The 20,744-nt window shown below is 47.8% G+C and overlaps 1 protein-coding gene and 1 long non-coding RNA gene across 4 annotated transcripts in view; both read right to left on the reverse strand.

Moving 5' to 3' along the window:
* ZNF362 (zinc finger protein 362) overlaps window positions 1–3,945 on the reverse strand; it is a 40,110-nt gene extending 36,165 nt beyond the window's left edge. For 2 of the 3 annotated variants that reach the window (XM_081585730.1, XM_081585729.1), the window contains exon 1: window positions 3,826–3,945. The gene's annotated coding sequence lies outside the window, so the exon portion shown is untranslated. Of the gene's footprint in view, window positions 1–3,173; window positions 3,305–3,825 lie in introns of those variants that run through there. The other variant, XM_081585732.1, reaches the window with a different exon arrangement.
* Window positions 3,946–16,443: 12,498 nt separating this feature from the next.
* Window positions 16,444–20,744, reverse strand: part of LOC145543626 (uncharacterized) — a 74,482-nt gene continuing 70,181 nt past the window's right edge. The window contains exon 2 of the long non-coding RNA XR_014080920.1: window positions 16,444–18,443. This is a non-coding gene — a long non-coding RNA (uncharacterized LOC145543626). The remainder of the gene's footprint in view (window positions 18,444–20,744) is intronic.

Here is a 20,744-nt window from a genome sequence, read left to right on the forward strand (position 1 = left end):
TTCTAGGTTTGGGTGGATGTGCAAAGGCCCTGCCAACAGGCTTTGTAAATTCGAGCTGCAGAAAGAAAGTTGGTGTGGCTGAATGTGGTGAGACTGGGGAGACAGGGGAGCTGAGGTGGAGGGGCAGGCAGGCCCAGACCATAAAGGGCCTTGTGTGATGTCCTCTGTCACGTCCAACTCTTTGTGACCCCAAGGATTGTAGCCTGCCAGGCTTCCCTGTCCATGGAATTCTCCAGGCAAGAATACTGGAGTGGGTTGCCATTTCCTCCTCCAGGGGATCTTCCTTACCCAGGGACTGAACCTGTGTCTCTTGAGCCTCCTGCATTGCAGACAGATTCTTTACCGCTGCGCCACTTGGGAGGCTCATAAAGGGCCTCATAGGCCCCTAAAGGACATTGGGTTTTTGGTCTTTGAAATGCCTAGGAAATAAAAGAAGAGTTTCAGCAGGGGAATAACAGGGTTAAACAAGGTTTTCAGGGTCCCCAGATCACTGGGCTCATTCTGAAACCATAATGGTTTTCAAAATCAAGGCAGGGCCTGACTTGGTCATCAACAATCCTTCTTGATACACACCGAGCTCCTACCACATGCCTGGCCAGGGCAGGGAGAGGTCGCAGACACTCTTGTGGTTGTTCTCAACAAGCCATGAGGCATAGAGATTACCCCATTTTAAAGATCAAGAAGTAGAGGCTAGGAGAGGAGAAGAATGTGCCCAAAGTCATACAAGCCATACACCATGCTGTTAAAAAAAAAAAAAAGGATCTCAGTCCCAGCACCCAGATTCAGCATCACAAGAGTATTTTCAAGCCTCTACTTCTCAGGGAGACCTTCCCTGGGAACTCACGTGGTGCCCACAAATACTGCCCAAGCTCGTGCTTTCTGCACCCTACTGGCTTTGGAGCCCTCGAAGACTGTACTTGTATATCACATGGCTGTCCAACCCAGACTAGGTAAGCTGGGGATTGAATGGATGGATGGATGGACAGATGGATGGGCAGATGAATGACTACTGAAATGACTAACCAATAAATTAACAAATGTACAATGAAAGAATAAAGCAATAATCTAGCAAACTAATGAACGAACTAATGGAGGGAGATGAAGGAAAGAAGGGAGGGAGGGAGAAAAGAAGGAAGGGACTCACTTTACAGAAAGGCAGGGAAGTATCTGCTCAGGGAAGGGCTGGAGATAGACTAGTGTTGGCCCTTATAATGCCCCCAGCCCCATCACTACAACCAGTAACCGGTGATATCCTGGGCCCAGTGGAGTCTGGCAACTAGGTAAAGTGGTTCCCTCTCCCTCTGAGTGTCTCACAGAGAAAAGAAAACAGGAGACCATGGCTCTGCTCCTAGCTGGGACCCAAATCGCTGGGTGACTTCAAGCCAGTGGCTCCCCCTCTCTGAGCCCAGATGACGTCTCAGGGCCTTTCCAGCTCTGATAGTCTTAAGGGGACAGGCTTCTACTTTTTTTTTTTTTTTTACACAGTCCCTGAGGTCAGTAGATGAATCTGAAAGATCAAAAACTGGAAGTTAGGAAAGACATCTGTCCACAAGTCCCAAAATCTACCCAGGAAAAGGCTCCCTGGACAAGGAATCCAGAAGCCTGAGTTTAAGCCCTCCTCTGCCACTGCTCAACCTCTCCAAGCCTCAGTTTCCTAAGTTTTAAAATGGAGTTAAGTATCCTCACCTTGACAATTTCACCCAAATGAGTTTCTGGGAGAACCTGATGTGATAACAACCATGCACTACACCCAGGCAGGATTATGATGGTGGGGGCAGGGGGATGCGTGAAGGCAGATATGCTCTCCCATTCCAGTCCAGTTCTGTACAAAATGACTCTTCCAGGAGTCAACCCCCACCTCCCCTGCCACCCTGCCAACAGAGAACAGTGGAGAGAGCCCAGACATGAAAACCTGAACATCTCTGTCTCAGCTCTCCTAACTGGCAGTGTGACTTTGGGCAAGTCACTTCCCCTCTCTGGACTTCAGTTTCTCCATCTGAAAAATGCCTAGCTTAGTTCCCCTCTGGCTCAGACATGCCAAGTTCTGCAGCTCTGAATCCCTAAGCCCCAGCCTTCAACCCCTGGCTCTGCCTGAATTCAGCTCACCCTGCCCGGGGGAGCCAGAACACAGGAGTGACTAAAGGGGTCTTGCCTCCAGGAGGCCTTGGGGCAGGGGTTAGACAGGCTTAGGGTCCTCCTAGGACAGACAGACTTTTCCAGAAGGGCAAGACCAGGCCCAACCTGCCCAGGCGCCTTGGACAGCACCAGCCACCCCAGACCTTGTAGACCTTGAGAACCTTTCTGTAGCCTGAAAGCCAGCAAGTCCTGACCTGTCCAGTGAGATGCTCCAAGAACTTCACCCAAGTCTAAACTGCCTTCAACAAGGAGCCTCCAGGATGCAGGGCAGGGATGGCAGAGGCGGTAAGAGCACACCACAGGGAAGAGGCTCAGACCACCCCCACCAGACAAACTCTCCTGCCCCTCCCCTCAGACTGGACCCACTGGGGCTGCCAGCCTGCCCCCAGCCAAACAGCCAACCACCTGAGGGCATTCACCCAGATGCCATCTACCAGGGCCAAGAGGCCCACCAGGGGAAGGGGCTCTCCGGCAGGGAGCCACCCCAGCACGGAGGGCAAGATTTCCGCTTACAATAGGGCCCTGGCCACCCATGAAGGAGACAGGTCCACCCCCACCCCCACCCCCCACAGAGCTCACAGCTCTGAGGGTTGCACACTGCTCCAGGGCACAGTGGCAGACAGCAGGATTATTTCCTCATGCCAAGGGTCTTAGCTGGAAACCCGGGGCCCACTCAGAGCCCCTACTGCCAACCCTTTCCTCCAAATTTGAGAATATAGCTCCTTACAATGCCTCTTCCAAAAGACATTTCCTGGTCCCCGAAACCCCCATCCCCAACCTTCCACAATCCCCCCCGCAGCTCTGAGGAAATGGGCAGTTAACTTTTCCCAAAAATCCCGCAAAGGCGGCTGGCCGGGGGGAGAAAAGCGTCCTGAGATCCTTTCGCGGCATTTCACCGCCTTCCAAAAAAAAAAAAAACCTTAAAAAAAAAAAAAGAAAACTTTCGGAGTTAACTTTAAATTCCCAACCCTCCCCCCCAAATCTCCCAGCGGCTTCCTTTTTTTTCTTCTTTAAAGTGCAATTGCATTGTGTCTCACCTCCCCGAAAGGCTCGCGGCTCTCGCCAAAGAAAAGGAAAAAAGCCAACCCTTCGGGTGCCCCCTCTGCTTCCAGCCGCCTCTCCCACATTCTCAGACAGTTTTATTAAAATTTTCAGACAAAAGAAAAACAAAAATGGCAGCCTGGCTTATTTTTAAAACAGGACAGGGACGCCATATTCTGCAGATCTGCAAAAAAAGGGAGAAATCCGGCACTGGCCGCTCCACCGGGCCGGCTGCAAAGTGCGCGAACCGCGCCGTTTGCAATCCGTTTATTTGCATTAAGCCCCATGAATCATTGTTTACCGGAGAATTGCAGCAGGTTTGAATAGCCCGGCTTAAGAAAACACACACACGCGCGCACACCACACACACACACACACACACACACACACACACACGCACACACGCACACTCGGAGAACAGAGCAGACACGCCGCCGGAGACACTTCCTACCCCGCGCGCCGCTGCCGCCACCGCTGCTCCGGGCCGGGCCCGAGGCGCAGGCGGCCCCGGGCCCTCGGAGTGCCCCGGCCCGCGCTGACAGCGCCCGCACCCCGGCCGGCCCCCCGCCCGCAACTCGGCGCAACTTTCCCGCGGGCGAGTGCCCGCCGCCGCCGGGCCCGCTCCCCGCGCCCCGGGCCCGCACGGACCTGGCTGTGCTGGCGGCGGCTCCGGGACGCGGCCGCAGCCCCGCGCCCGGCGGCCCGAGCAGGGCCGGGCTGGGGCTCCGGCTCCGGGCTCCGGCTCCGGCTCGGTGCGGAGCCGCGCGCAAACCTTCCGGGTCGCCTGCTGTTCACTTCTGGGTTCTGCAAGCGCCGAGGCGGCGGCGGCGGCGGCGGGAGGCTGGGTCTGCAGCGCCGCGCGGCCCCCCGTGCGCTCGGCGAGCCCCCGCGCCAGGCGCCCGGCTCCGGGGGGGCCGCGTCGGGCCCCCGCCTCTCCAGCTGCGCAGCCCGTCCGGCCCCGGGGGCTCCCGCGAGTGGGCAGCGCCGGGCTCCGGCGACGGCGCACGAGGGGAGGGGGCCGGGCGGGGGGCGGGGGCGGGCCGCGCGCTGGGGGCCCCGCTCGGGCCCCGGGGCCTCGTCTCGCGCTCGCCGCCGCCGCCGCCTCGCAAAGTTGCGCGGCGCCCCCCGCCCGCGCCGCGCCGGAGGCAGAGCCACAAAGGAACTCCTCGCCCCCTCCGCCCGCCCGAGCCGCGCGGGGAGGGCACCGGAGCCCGGCCCTAGGCCAGCCCCTTCCCCAACGCGGGGGCTCCCGGGGCCCCGGCGGCCGCGGCCATTGTCCCGCCCAGGCCGGGCCGTCGCCTCGTCGCCCCCTCCCCGGCGACGGCGGGCTGGGGGGCCGGGGCCTGCCGGGCCGTGGCCCGGACCAGGCAGAGCCTGCGCGGGGCCAGGCGGCGCCCGGGGGTCTTCCTCGCAGACCGCAGGCAGGAGGGGACCCCTAGGATGGGCCCCCCCACACCTGATAACCAACGATCGCGTTCAAAATCCAGCCTGAGATTTTTTTTTTTAAGTCGAGGACACGGGGATGGGGGCAGAAGTTTGTACATGCCAGGCCACCCCTCCCTCAGTAAGCTCCAGCCCTCCCTGGCCCTAGGCCCGAGCCCCCAAAGGGTGGGGCCGCCGGAGGCTGTCAGTGGCTCTCCTCGCCGAGTCTCTCAGAGGTGGCACCGGCTGTCCCCCAGCTGCAGACCTCAGAGCCATCTGTGTGTGACTCCTCCTCCCGCCTCACCCTCCCCAGCCAATCAGTCACCAAGTCCTCCCGATTCGGCCTCCCGGGCTGTGTCAGCTTCCAAACTTCACTTCTACCTGAGGAGGAGGCCAGTCCCTGGGTCCTTTCAGGGGCTCAGACCTGTGACACTCAACTGCCACTCGGCCTCTAGGTCTGGATGAATCGAGGCTGGCCTTACCCTCAGGGAGCAGCCAGTCCCTGGGGAAGGAGACACATTAAACAATCACCTGCCAGTGTTTGCCTACCTCCAAGAAGCATTTCCCAATTGGTTGAATAGTGATTAAGGGCCTCTTATCAGATACCTGCTGTGCTGGTTGGCCGGAAACACAGCTGTGAGCAAATGGGACGAAGTTCCTGCCCTCATGGAGCTTCCAGTCTAGCACAGGATGTCGAGGTTGTGAACAACTAGACGACTCATGTGGACCGTCTGTGATAAGTCCTAAGCACAGTACCTGGCACAGAGCAGAGTACAATACATATGCGGTGCTAAGTCGCTTCAGTTGTGTCCAACTCTTTGCAATCCTGTGGACTGTAGCCGGCCAGGCTGCTCTGTCCATGGGATTCTCCAGGCAAGAATACTGGAGTGGGTTGCTGTGCCCTCCTTCAGGGGATCTTCCCGACCTAGGCATCGAACTCAGGTCTCTTTTGTCTCCTGCATTGGCAGGCGGGTTCTTTACCACTATGGCCGCCTGGGAAGCCCTGCAATAGGTATGTGTAGTGGCAATTAGTTGTAATTATAAAGAGGAAGGACTTGTAGAAGACAGGGAGAAGGCCATTCTTTTTTTCCTCAGGGAGCTGGAGAAGCTTTTCAGAATTAGGTCCGGAGTGAGCTGGTTGGAAAGAAGGGACAGTTTTCTGGTTTCCAGGAAAGTAGGGGTTGAGTGAACTTCTCAACCCACTGTTGAGAAGTTCGGGGAAGCGATAAGCTAAGAAATGGAAGAGGAGACAAATATCTCATGCAGAAGAATTTGAACAATGCTGTAAAGCAACAATACTCCATTTTAAAAATACACATTTAGGGCTTCCCTGGTGGCCCAGTGGCTTCCCTGGTGGCTCAGTGGTAAGGAATCCACCTGCCGATGCAGGAGTCACGGGTTCGATCACTGATCCAGGAAGATCCCACGTGCCTCGGAGCAACTAAGCCTGTGAGCTACAACTATTGAGCCTGTGCGCTAGAGCCCAGGAGCCAAACCGCAACTACTGAACCCCCAGTGCTGCAGTTACTGAAGCCTATGTGCGCTAAAGCCCATGCTCCAAAACGAGAGAAGCCATGGCAGCAAGAAGCCCACACACTGCAACTAGCAAGTAGCCACCGCTTGCCGCAACTAGAGAGTAGGCCCCTCTCCACAATTAGAGAAAAGCCCATGAAGCAACAAAAACTCAGCACAGCCATAAATAAATAATTTTTTTTAAACTTAAAAATTTTTTTAAAATACACATTTTAAAAATGAATTTGAAATAATTTATGTAGGAAGTCAAGGAAGTGGAAGATAATTCCCCACTCTTTGGGGATGGGTTACCAGGGTGACTTCCTTCTAAAGTGTACAGTATAAAAAAGGAGGGAAAGAGAATACCTTCACAGTAGAGAAACCTGACAACTGCCTCAGCCAGGTGATTGAGGCCAACATCAGCAGTCACAAATCACATATACAGTATGTATGCTTGACAGTATATGACAAAAATGACACTTACCTCTCTAGTCTTCCTCCCAATAATCTGTAATCTCAGGCATACTAGATAGAATAGTAGCAGAAAGTAGAAAGTGAAGTTGCTCACTCGTGTCCGACGCTTTGCGACCCCATGGACTGTAGCCTGCCAGGCTCCTCCTACCAGGGGATTTTCCAGGCGAGAATACTGGAGTGGGTTGCCATTTTCTTCTCCAGGGGATCTGCTAGAACAGCGGGGCATCCGAAAAAAATACCTAACTAGTACTCCTCAAAACTGTCAAAGTCATCAAAAAAAAAAGCCAGGTCTGAGAAACCATCACAGCCCAGAAGAGCCTAAAGAGACATAACAACTAAATGTAATGTGGCATCCTACATGGGATTCTGGAATATAAAAAAGACATTAGACTAAAAACTAAGGAAATCTTAGCAAACAATGAACTTTAGTTAATAATAATAAATCAGTAAAAGTTTTCATCAATAATTGCAACCAATCTTTTAAAAATATGACATACCAACATAAAATGTAACTAATAGGGAAAACTGGGTGGGGGTGGGGGACATACAGGGACTCTTAATATCTTCTCATTTTTTTTTTGTAAACCTAAAACTGTTGTAACAAATAAAATCTAATAAGAAAAATTTACTTAAAATACACACCAATCCATGTGATTGTTGATGTCATTGTTGTTCAAAGAAATAGTGCTTGACACAACACCTAACACATTCTAAGAGCGCAACAAATGTTATTATATTATTATCACCATCATCACTGTAATTCTAGGCACTAATAGTACATGCAAAGGCACTGGAGTTTAGGGGGCAGAGGGATATGGGAGACAGAATCCTGAAGGCTTTGACTGTTGCTGAGCTGGAATCTTTATAAGGGGTTTATAGAGGAGGGTCACATTATCTGGTCCTGCCTCACCAGCCTCCTGTCTAACCACCTGGAAAGCTATGCTTCAGCCAGATAAAGTGAGCTGCCGTCTCAGGCTTGACCCTTTTTCTTCCAAGGCGTTGGCACACGCCATTCCCTCTGCTTGGAATACCCTCCCTTGTCCTTTCATCCCACCTTTCCTGGTCATTTTTACTTAGATGTTCTCTAAAAAGCCTTCTGGAACCATACAAGAGGTTTTTAATATCATGTGAATGGAATCAGTGTGAGTTGAGGTGCAAAAAGCCAGACGTGAAGAGATTGAACTCATCTCTTTGTCACTGGTACCCAGACCCCTCAACCCCAAATCCAGACATGCGAACCCTGCCCCTTCCCTGAACACACTGTGCACCTTCTTGATTCCAGGTCTCTGCTCATGCTGTTCCCTCTGCCTGGGATCCTCAGTTCTTTTCATCCAACTCTTATCTCTCTGGCAAACACCTACTTATCAAGGCTCAGCTCAAACATCACCTCCTCTGGGAGGCTACTCAAGGTCCTCTGCATGGGGAGAGGCACTTTCCTCTGGTTCCCAAGAGCATAGAGTCCTCTGGCCACATTGCTGGCAAAGTACTTAGCATGACGTATTAGAAAATATATTTGCTGAATAGATGGACAAATGACAGAGTGAATAGCAACCCACCCTTGTCCTCTCCGGGGCTTCCCTTGTAGCTCAGTTGGTAAAGAATCTGCCTGCAAATGCAGGAGACCTGGGTTCGATTCCTGGGTTGGGAAGATCCCCTGGATAAGGAAATGGCAACCCACTCCAGTATTCTTGCTTGGAGAATCCCCATGGACAGAAGAGCCTGGCAGGCTACAGTCCATGGGGTCACACGAGTCGGACATGACTTAGAGACTAAACCACCACCTTATCCTCTCCAGTTCTTCAAATTCTCCTTATTCTCCTCCAGGAACCCCTTCGTGACTACTCCAGCCCATTGATCTGCCTCCCTCCCTCTTCTTATTTTTTTTGGCCATGCTGCACGGCATGTGGGATCTTAGTTTCCTGACCAGGGATCGAACCTGTGTCCCCTACAGTGAAAGCACAGAGTCTTAACCACTGAACCACTGGACCACTGGAGAAGTCCCCTCCTTCTTTAATTTTTACAATTTAGTCCCTGGTTATATTCTAACTGTTGTGTGTTCCAAGGGACGCTGGAAGACTGTTCCTCTGGAAGGTGAAGAGAAGTGGATCTTGGTGAGTTCTCCCACCATCTGTTCCAGGAGACAGAATTTAACAAATAACCAAATGAATAATTAATTCATCTCATAAGAGCTTCAAAGGGGAGGTTGGAAGCATCTGAGCAGGGGGTAAGAGAAGATCAAGGAGAACTTCCCAGAGGAAGGGCCACTGAAACTGAGACCAGGGACGAGATAAGAGAAGAGCATTTCTGTCAGAGAAAACAGCACATGAAGTTTCTGAGGCAAAGAGGAGCTTCCTGTATCCCAAGGCCAGAAAGACAACGGAGTGCAAATGGAATGAGGGGGGCCGCAAAGGGACACTGAGGGTCAGAAGTCCCAGGCAGGCTCTGGCAAGGATTTAGGATTTTAGTTTAAGAACAATAGGAAGTTGTGGAGAGGTGAGCATTAAGCAGAGAGGTAGCCAGATTTCTTTTCAAAAGGTTTCTGTGACTGCTGAGGAAAGAATGGACTGGAATGGGGCAAAGCGGGAAGGCAGGGAGGCCAGGAAGGGGATTTTCAAAGTCTGCCAGGTGAGCAATGGAGATGGATCGGACCAAGGTGGCACTAGCAGAGCTGGAAAAAAGTGGACAAATGTAGGACATATTAAAGACTTCGTGTCACTAGAACTTGGTGACAAATAGATGTGGGGAGTGAGGAAGCAAGAGGTGTCCAGGGGACTCCCAGGCACCGCAGCCCTGTTCTGGCAAGTGCAAGGTTGGCTTCATAGCATTGCATCCCCAGCCTGTTCACAGTGGGACCCTTGATGCCATGAAATTTCCATCTTCCTCTCCTTGTCCTTCAAGCTAGCTGCCTCTTCATCCTGCAAACAGGGGTGTATCTCCCATCAGAACTGAAAACAACAACCTGGAGCCTCATTACACATACCTTTTAATTGCACCACCATAGGATCCATGGGAGGATGGCTGGCAGGGATGTTACCCCCACTTCACAGATGGGAAAACTGAGGCCCAAAGAAGGAAAATGGTTGGCTAAGTTTGGGGTCAGGTTTTCAGCTGAGGTCCTTGGACTCCTGGTGCAGAGGTCTATTTGCTGCAGGGCCTGATGCCTGGTGAGAGCTTTGTGGTGTTAGCTGAGTGAATGAATGAATGAGCATGTAAGTTCTCTGCCCACTCAATTCTCTTTACCTTTGCTCATTTTGTTTCTCTCAAGATGGCCATAGACTTTAGAGTTAATAGATTAGGTGTAAGAGTTCAATAGAGCTAGGTTGAACCTCAACTTTTTCTCTTATAGGCTGATGGTTTCAGGCAAGTTTTTTCTCTCTCTAGCCTCAGTTTTCTCATTTGCAAACTGAGCATGGCAATACCTACTTCACAGGGGAAATAGGAAGTGAGATCATGTGTGGGTTAGGCTATTGCAATATTGACTACCTGTACTTACTTCGGGAATACACTGCCACCTTATCTCCTCTGGAAAAAGCCTTCCCTGAGCACACCCACCCCCTAATTGGAACTTCTGTTATCTTTAGGATGCTGCCATAACTCCATAAATCTCTCCTTTTTTGCACACCTATCCCTGATGTAATTCTGCATTCACATTGCTAATCCTTTCCCTGGACATCACATGGTAAATTGGATAGCCTGTACATATTTTTGCATTCATTCGTTCAATTAAAATAACGGGGATTGAATTTTTGAAGGTGAGGGGGTTCAGAAAATGAAATATGTGAGCACTGTCTTGAAATGTGAGGATGAGCAGGAAAATGGAAGAGCTTGAGGAGAGAGGTGGCCAGTGAACAGGGGGCTGCAGAACTTGTAAGCACAGTGATATCTATTATTCAACTTTCTGCTCATTGTGTCACTATGATACAACCCCCATTCTGTTTCCTTAAGCCTTTAGTAAGATGAAGTGTATGCTGAATGATAGATTGGCACTAGACAGCCTGGATTAGCAGAGAGGACAGACGGGGAAGGAGAAAGTCCGAGCTGGAAGGGACCAGGACTCTAACTCACTGGAATTCGAAGAAACCTTGAGGACATCACTGGATTTCCACCAAGTGTGAGGTAGGAAATTCCAGGCAATTTTTTTTAAATCTCAAAGGATTAGGAATCTGGCCTCTAGTCAGGAAGAATGTTGTGACTTTTTAGTAATGAATGTCATGGGCTCAGCAAGCCTTCTTCAGGAGTTTCCAGATGTGCAATTGAGCTTAGTACTTGCAGATGATACCACACTAGTAGCAGAAAGTGAAGAGGAACTAAAGAGCTTCTTAATGAAGGTGAAAGAGTAGAGTGAAAAAGCTTTCAAAAAGCTAAGATCATGGCATCTGGTCCCATCACTTCATGGCAAATAGATGGGGAAAGGTGTAAAACAGTGGCAGATTTTGTTTTCTTGGGCTCCAAAATCACTGTGGACAGTAACTACAGCCATGAAATTAAAAGACACTTTCTCCTTGAAAGAAAAGTTCAGCAAACCTAGATAGCGTATTAAAAAACAGCATTGCTTTGCCTACAAATGTCCATATAGTCAAAGCTATGGTGTTTCCAGTAGTCACGTATGGATGTGAGAGCTGAACCATAAAGAAGACTGAGTGCTAAAGAATTGATGCTTTCAAACTGTGGTACTGGAGAAGACTCTTGAGAGTCCCTTGAACAGCAAGGAGATCAAATTAGTCAATCCTAAAGGAAATCCTGCCTGGAGGATCCCAGGGACGGCGGAGCCTGGTGGGCTGCCGTCTATGGGGTCGCACAGAGTCAGACACGACTGAAGCGACTTAGCAGCAGCAGCAAAGGAAATCCACCCTGAATATTCATTGGAAGGACTGATGCTGAAGCTGAAGCGCCGATACTTTGGCCACCTGATGAAAAGAGCCAACTCATTGGGAAAGACCCTGATGCTGGGAAAGATTGAAGGCAGGAGGAGAAGGGGGCGACAGAGGATGAGATGGTTGGATGGCATCACTGACTCAATGGACATGAGTTTGAGCAAACTCTGGGAGCTAGTGAAGGACAGGGAAGCCTGGTGTGCTGCAGTCCACGGGGTCACAAAGAGTCGGACATGACTTAGAGACTGAACAACAACAAGACTATGGCTTAATTGTCTGTGTGTCTCCATCATCAGTAGTGAGCTGGGGGTGGTGGGATAGAGGAAGGTACAGAAGGAAAACCAGGGATAGGGGGAAGAACAGAGCCAGAAGCAAGTCAGAGCCCCAACCAGGCGGGCAGGCCATGTAGATCCTGGTCCTGGCTGTGTTAATGTCAGTGAGCTGGGGTAAGCCATGTTGCAGCTCTGGGGCTCAATTTCTTCAACTGTGAAATGGGTCAAGAGCATCTGGGGCAAGTTGTCAGTGAAAAGCCTGAGTGCTTTGAGATCAGACACACAGGGTGCAAATACTGGCTCCCATGAGCTTTAGGACCAGAGGGCATCTTAGTCTGCTCCTTTATCAAATGAGAATAATCATCCTCGGGTTTCCCTGGTGGCTCAGATGGTAAAGAATACACCTGCAACGTGGGAGACCTGGATTTGATTCCGGCTTGGGAAGATCCCCTAGAGATGGGAACGCTACCCACTCCAGTTTTCTGGCCTGGAGAATTCCATAGACTGTACAGTCCATGGGGTCGCAAAGAGTTGGACACGACTGAGCTTTCACTCACACCCTTATTTCACGGGGCAGTGTGTCAGGATTAGAAATTGTATACAGCACCATTGACCAAGCATTTACTGTAAGTGAGGCCCCTTGCTGGGTTTTTTATGGGCAGGATCTCACCTGGAGAATTACAGCACCCAGAAGCACAGTGCCTAGGACCTGAAAGAAGCTCAGGGAGTGTTAATTCCCCCATCCCTACAGGGTCTAAGGAGTTCATGGGTATGGAAGGGGCTTATCATCCACAAATCACCCTCAGAAAGTGATGGCAGTGACTATTTTATTTTCAGCCCTTTTCCCTAGCTGGTCTCCACAAACCTCCAGCGACTGGCTGTCGCAGCAGATCTAAACCCAGCTCTTTTTTATGACTGGCCCAGGGGCTGCCAGAGGAAAAGGGCAAAGGTGTTATAATGAAAGGGCAGACAATTACCTTCCCTTATAATTACCATTTGCAGTAATTAAATAATAATAGTCTTTCGTAGGCCCCAAGAACTCAAAGCAGCCCACATGGTAACATCTGGTTCCCTTCTCTTCTGCCAGGAACTGTATGCCCACAGGGATGGGATGGGGAAATTGAGGCAAAGAATGGAATAAGGCCAGCCGCTCTGAGCCGCTCACAAAGCAACGTCAGAGTCATGGAAAAATCCTTGAAGAAGTGACTCAGTGGTGGACAACTGGGGGGCTTGCATTTGAGGTCCTGGCTCCACTGCTCACAGGCTGTGTGACTCTGGGTGGCTAACTTCCCTTTCTGGGCTCACCTGTCTCCCATAAGCAAAATGAGATGGAGCCAACATGCGGCCTGATGTGAGTCTACTGTCCTAGACTTTATTCTGTTCACGTATAACACCGAGCAGTTCTTTTTATACCTTTAAAATAGCAAGAAAGAGAACTCCATCTCAGGCTAGCAAATAAGCAGGAAAAGGGGGTTACTGGCTCACAGAATTCAAGGAAAGTTGAACAGCCAAGCTGTACAAGAAGCAGACATCTCAGAAACAATCAGCCCAGGGGCTAGAATACTTCAGGCCCCTCTCCTCTCGGCCTCCCTCGAACCAGGGCTAATCTTTCTCCAGAGTGCGAGGGCACCAATGGCTACTCCAACCTGCAGATCAGAGCTTCAGCCTCTTAAAGGACTCCACTCTCATTGGCCTGGCTTGAGTCAGGTGTCCACCTTTGGACCAATCAAGTGCAGCCGGTAGAGCGGCATCTATAGCATCCTGGAGCAGCATTAGAGAGCCAGTAAGAGGAGGGGCAGTTTGCCTGGGTGTAGAAGTAGGGGGCACTAGGCAGACAAAATCATGGTTATTCACTAAAACAAAAATCCCCGCACATGGTCTGTAAAAGACTGAAAGGGGAGGAATGTCATTAAACCAAAGCAGTGGTATAAATCCCCGGGAATGCAGAAATACTAGAGGTGGACCTGGGGCGGGGTGGGAAGGAAGGAGAGAGCTTATAGGCTTGACTTCAGACCCCAGTCCTGTCTGAGCATCTGAGCTGAGTACCCAGTCCTATCTGAGCATCTCTTCTTGACACTTCATCCGCCTGGAGAGAGGCAGTTTCCAGGCTTCTCAATGGCCTGGATGAAATACCTGCGTGTGGACATCAATTCATGCTGCCTGCTAGGCTGTTACCTTCTCTGGGCACAACAGCCTCCCTCTTTAGAGAAATTGCTGTGCTTCTTATTCCAACCAGGTGGTTCCAGTGGGGACCAAAGGGTCATATAACCCATTACAGCAGGCGTTATGTCCTTGTAGCCAAAAGAACCCTCACTTATAAATGCCTTGCTCAGGTCCGGCATGGATCAGTTCTCCTCCCTTTGTCCTGGTCCTGGACTCTGAGCAACACTTTAAATACTAATTCCAGTTCTTCCCTGGTGGTTGGGTAGTTTAGAATCTGCAGAATTAGACAGTGCAGGGGATGGGGGTTCAACCCCTGGTCTGGGAGGATTCCACATGCCACGGAGCAACTAAGCCCACGCGCCACAACTACTGAGGTTCGTATACCCTAGAGCCCAAGCTGTACAACAAGAGAAGCCACCACAATGAGAAGCCCGTGCACTGCAACTAGAGAGGAGCCCCCGCTCACAGAAACGAGAGAATGCCTGTGGCAGCTACCAAGACCCAGCACACCCAATACATGGATAGATAAATTAATTAATTCAAAATCCTTCCAGGAATGCAGTCCCTTTCTCAGCCTCAGGGTTTGTTTTGTAAACCTGGGGCCAACTATCTATCCACAGGGATGCTGAGTGGATTAAAGGGATGCTGAGTGGCTTAAAGCAAGACCCAGCCCCACAGGTTACACTCCACACAAGCTTGTCTTCTCAGGTCACTACAAAGGAGACGCTTGACAACTGATTTCTTCATCAGGATCCCAAGAGTATGAATCCTGGGACTTGAAAAAGTCAAATTTCTACTCCTGCAGAGCTGAGGGCCAAGGAAAGGAATTTGAAGGCTGATTAAATGAGGTTCATGGCCATGTGGGGGAAATCCCAGAGATAAGAAAAACACAATATTGGGAGCTCTTCCCTACTGGGTGCCTCCTCCAAGCCAGGCTCCACACTTAGGCAACTGATCCCCCTCTAATGCTCCCCATAATCCCATAAGACAGCTTTGGTGATCCCCATTTTACAAACCAAGTTGCTGAGGCTCAGGGAGATGAAGTCAGTGGCCAAGGTCACACAGCAAGTGAATGCTGGGGACTGGTCTGACTCCATTTCCTCTGCCTGTCTCCTTCTCACCCGCACAGTGGCGTGGAGTGCTTAGAACCTGGGAGGGACAGCATTCTGAAGCATCAACTTGGGGGTTCCCCTTCTAAAATGCCCTTGTGCCCCCAGTCCTTTCTCCATGGGGCTCTGATTCACGATTATATGCCTGGTGCCTGAAGCAGTGCCTGGCACACAGCTGGCACTTGATCAATATTTGTTGCATGAAATAATTCTATTAGCTAGGGCACTCCTGTGGTTAGTGCCTCCGGGAAGAGATGACATGATAGCAGGGGTGACAAGGGGCTCGTGTTATGGACTTTTGTGTCAAAAGCTTAGGCCCAGATCTAAGATCAAAGAATTAAGAGAACAAGTGATAATCCCTGAGGCTGGCAAAGACACTCTCTCTGCACCCACCAGCCTGCGAGTGAGGGGAGGTAGAGAAGGATGAGAGGGGAAGGGAAACAAAGCCTAGAATGCAGATGCCCTCTCCCCACCCCAGAAGGGAACTCCAGAGGGCTCTTGGGATCTGAAAACTGAGGCCCATGTGCAAACCCAGCGGTCCTGGTGCCCTGCATGGTGCAGGTGGGAAGGAAATATAGCCCCAGGGCTACCAGTGCACAACCCAGGAATAGAGCACGGCTAGGAGGGGCTGGGAAGATGCTGGGATGCAAGTCTTACTGAGGCTTGGGGCATCCACAGAGCGCAGAGGAGCTTTGGAGCCATGTTCTCTGGTTCTGTGTGACCTTGGGAAATCCCCTAACCTCTCCGTGCATTACATCCGTAACATGAAGTTGACCATAATATCTCCTACTTCACAGGACTCGTGTGAAAGTGAAAGTCACTCATTCGTGTCTGAATCTTTGCGACCCCATGGACTATACACTCCATGGAATTCTCAAGGCCAGAATACTGGAGTGGGTAGCCTTTCCCTTCTCCAGGGGATCTTCCCAATCCAGGGATCGAACCCAGGTCAATAGGTTCTTTGACAGCTGAGCCACAAGGGAAACCCAAGAATACTGGAGTGGGTCACCTATCCCTTCTCCAGCGGATCGTCCCAATCCAGGAATTGAACCAGGTCTCTCGCGTTGCAGGCAGATTCTTTACCAACTGAGCTATCAGGGAAGCCCAGTAGGGAAGCCAAATAGGGTGAGAATGAGCTAAATACCAGGCACTTTTGCTACTTAAATGGTTTTTGTTATCAATACATGAGCTGGGCCAGCACTCACTGTAAACCCCCAAGGAAGGTCTCCCTTATACTACAGTGATGGAGTTGACCCTGGGTCACATCCAGAGAGCAAAGTCTACAAATTGAGATAATGTTTATAAAAACACTTTGCAAAACAGAAAGTGCTCTAGAAATGTCAGCGATTATTCATAGCAACTGCATTTCTGCTTCTTCCATCCCATCCCTCAACGATCCTTTCACCAGTCTCCAAACTCATAGACACTTTTTCAGCTTCCTTTTCCTTTAAAAAATTTTCTTTAATTTCATTCCATTATAAAAGCAATTCATGCTTATGATAGAAACATTTAAATCTATGTATTAATAAAAGTCGTAGGAGGAGGAGAAAATCTCCTTTGATGGCTAATATTTGGATATATACACTTCCAGTCTTTTTGTAGCTCAGGCCTTTTCACAAAGGCATTTTTCCGAACTTTCATATAATTATTTTGAATATCTCTCTTCTCTTATTATAATACATGAATAAAATTAGTACATAAAGAAAAAGAGAAAGAAAAAAGAAATATTAACCAGAATCCTCCAAGTCAGGATACACTGCACTCCTAGATCCCTCCCTCCACCACCTTCTTGGTCATTTTCTAGGACTTGCAATTTTTGTATGGACTTTTTTGGAAACAACACTCTGGCTCCCCAAAAACATAAGCCTTAGAAGCACAGCTGCCCTTTTGTCCCAGTTGCAACATACCTTAAGTGTCTGCTCCAGGGACAGAGAGGGAAGGAAGGATGAGATATTTACAACCTGCCCTTTCCTATCAAATATCACTTGTGCCTTGCTAATTCCACCTCTTAACCCACTTCCATCACGTTCTAATCAGTAGGAAGTCTTGATTCCAATCATGGCTGGAGTTCCAACCTTGGTTTTTGATGCCTTAATGAATTTTTGTCCTTTCCTGAGTCTTCATAGGTATGTTCTCAGGGTTACTGCTAACTGCTTGCTAGTCTCCACGTTAAAAGCCTGTTGTCCTACTTGACTTTTCATGGCATTTGTCCCCAGTGACCACTTTCTCCTGCTTGACATTCTCACCTCCCTGACTTCTGTGACACCAGTGTCATTTAACTCTCCCTTTGCCCTCTGATCACTGCTTTCCTATTTACTTTGCTGACCTCTCTTCTTCAGCCAGCTCTTAAATCTTGTTCTCCCTGGGGCTCATCCCCAATCTCTCTTCTCCGTGAAGTTTTGTCCATCCTTTCCAGGACTTGCACAAAGTTACTTCTCGCTACTCTGATAGGTCCTTCCAGCACCAGGACCACATATCCAGTGGCTTGTGTATCCTCCCCTGGTAATACTTCAGGAGTCTGAGATTCCACCTGTTCACAGCCTCCTCATCACCTTCCCCTAATTTTTCTTACTGAATTGATATATTCTGCCCACCTGTTTCTGTTCACCCATAATAGATGGCTCAGTATCATCTTCTTCCCGTTACCTCATATACCACTGGGTCCAGCTTAACCTGTGTAGATATTTTTGGTTTTTTGGGAAGGGGGTAAATTTTCATTTTGAAATAATTTCAAATTTATAGAAAAGTCGCAACAATAGTACAAGAAACTCCCAAATAACCTTTACCCAGGTTCACCAATTGTATACATTTTGCCTCATTCAGTCTAAAAAGAGTGTATCTTTTATCTGTATATAGATAAAAATGTATATCTATCTATCTATACATATATCTGCACACACACACACACACACTCATATGGTGACATCTTGCCCCTTTCCATTAAATATTTCTTAAGGAAAAAATACTCTTAAAGAAAATAACACAATCATCAAATACAGGAAATTTAGCACTGATACAATTCTGTTTAGTCCACAGTCCATGTTCAAATTTTGTCAATTGCTACTCCATTAATGTCCTTTGTAACTATTCTTTCCTAGTCCAGGATCCAACCTACAATGGCATATTGCATTTAATTGTCATATCTCTTAAGTCCCTTTCAGTCTGAAACAATTCCCGAGTCTTTCTTTGTTTTTCTTGACCTTGACGTTTTTAAAGATTCCATGGACAAGTTATTCTGTAAAATGGCTTCAGTTGTGGTTTGTCTGATGTTTCTTCATGATCAGAATCAGATTATACATTTTTGGCAGGAATATCACCGAAGGCTGTATCCTTCTCAGTGTCCTACTTGGGCACCCAACATCCAGAACAGACTCTCCTCTTACATATGACACAATTATTTTCAGAGATGCTCATGAAATGGTATGAGTGATAATAATGACCTAGAAAAGAAACACAGAAATGCCAATGAAAATATGAGGAAACAGAAATATTAAAACATATTCTAGGACCAAAACATTTAATGGATTAATGATTTTTAATTACATCAGTGTAGTTTTTAGAAGAAGGGAGAAAAATATACCTACATATTGGTCTGTCACTGAAGTGCATAATAACTTAATAGCTTCTGTTTTTGTGCCTCAACTGCGATAAATTTATCACATCTTCATCAGAATTGATCTTATTCATATTTTCATGCTTAAATGGAAAGCATAATTAGATTGATAAATCTGTCCTTTTAGTTGTTCCAAGAATAGTTTTTATTAATTTTAATTTAGAAAAGTTTCTTTCATATGAATCAACAGATAAACAAATAGTTAGAAAAACAGCGGGAAGTTTCTAAGACACTCAAGAAAATCCCCTTTCACAATAAATCCAAGAAATTTCAGTGCTGCTCATGGTTTTGTTTCTTTTAAATTGATACTGATTCAAACAGCTCCACAGTGGAAATATTTCTATTATACTTGGTTTAAAAAAAATAAAAAACTTCCACAGTTTTTCTTCTTTCATGAAAACAGACAAAATGGCTGAAAATTGACATTCTGTGATCCATTGTTTTTCGAAAGTATCCAGTTCTTGGTGAAAATGATTGCAGCATTCAGACATCTCCCTTTTATTTTTTCTGGCTGGGTAAGACCGGCATCTTTTATTTTCTCAGCTCTATTTTTCAAAATCTGATGATCATGTCTATGTAAATGGTCACTTCCTCACATTTGTTGTTGCATAGTTAATGAGCTTCTCCACAATTTCTGTCCACCAACCCTCAAGAAGCAATTTCAAAGCTCCATGTTTTACTGTACAGGGATCAAGGCTGATTCCAGCTGCTTCAAATATTTCTGTATCTGATGGACCTCACCGAAAACTTCACAATTGATCAAAGATAACTCGGGGAAAATTGTCACACACCACAGAAAGCAAAATCTGAACTGGTTCTCCTTTGGATCGTGCAGTTCTTCAAAGGTTGAGGTTAACTTTTCCAGCCTTGTTTCTACTGCATGCACAGCTTCACGTGGAGCAATCGTTTTTGTCTGGGAAAGTCTTTTCACTGTTCCTCATTCTACAGCATTTTCCATCAATGAAGTGAGCCTGAAAAGATGACTACACTTTTTCTAAAGTTCAAAAAAATGTCACACATCGGGGAAAAACTCCAGGTAGTCACACAGAATGTCAGAATTAAACTCTCTCAAGATCAGTTTCTTTGCCACTACTCTATTATTGCTTATCTTGAGTCTACTATTTAAATACAGGAAAAGATAGTACAATAGAGGTTGGGGGCACAAACTGCACCAAAGTTAGCTTGAATGGTTTCAAGAACTGAAATTGATGTACTCTAAAAAAAAAGTGGAAAAAAAAACCCCACATTTTTCAGAGGCCACATATGCCAAGGTCAGCTGTATAACTGGGAATTCTCCAAATACACTTCTGCTTTGAACTCAATAATTATTAAAAAATAAGTCACTAAAATATGCTCATATGAAACACATATGTGTATACTAAATATATAATTAAAACTCAAAAGTAACAGTAACAATTGTTTAGATTATTTTCCAATATTTGCATCACCAAATTGCTGGCATGTGGTCATCACAAACAGCAAATAAATTTGTCAGTTTTACTACTTTTAAATTCTTTAGAAATACAATTCATCCCTTTATTGCCTGTACCCAGGGCAGTGGACACCCCACCAGGTAGCTCCATCTTTGGTTCACCACTGATCCAGGACATCATATCAGAAAGCACAGCACGTCAGCTTATCCCAATATTGACGATGTTTACCTCAACAATAGGTGAACGTAGAAACCACTGCAAAGGCACCGTATTTCCTTTTGTAACTAACAAATAACAAGGGGGAAGTTCTCTGAGACCCCTCTAATACCTTGTTCCTCATCAGGCTTTTACCCACTGGTTCTATAATACCATCCTTTGGTGATTTTCTAACACTCATTTTATCTATATTTAGTAGCTGTCATTCTATGATAAGGAAAAAACCATTTCCTTCTCATTCATTCATTCATTTGTATCAATAGGGACTCATAGGTTGCTGTTTTACTCAGTGGTATATAATCCATTTCTATCATTTATTATTTTGATTTTCAGACTGTCCCTGATATGGCCAGTGGGAACCCCTTCAAGTTAGCTCCTGTGTCCTTTTGGAGTCTCCTCATTGTTTGGAGCACTTTCTTACTTTCTGTGTAACAATATGCATAATGCATGGCAATGTGTGTATAAATACCTGTATGTGT

This window comes from Giraffa tippelskirchi, chromosome 3 (assembly GCF_054371585.1).
Source record: "Giraffa tippelskirchi isolate mGirTip1 chromosome 3, T2T-mGirTip1v1.2.pri, whole genome shotgun sequence".
Taxonomy (NCBI): Eukaryota; Metazoa; Chordata; class Mammalia; order Artiodactyla; family Giraffidae; genus Giraffa; species Giraffa tippelskirchi.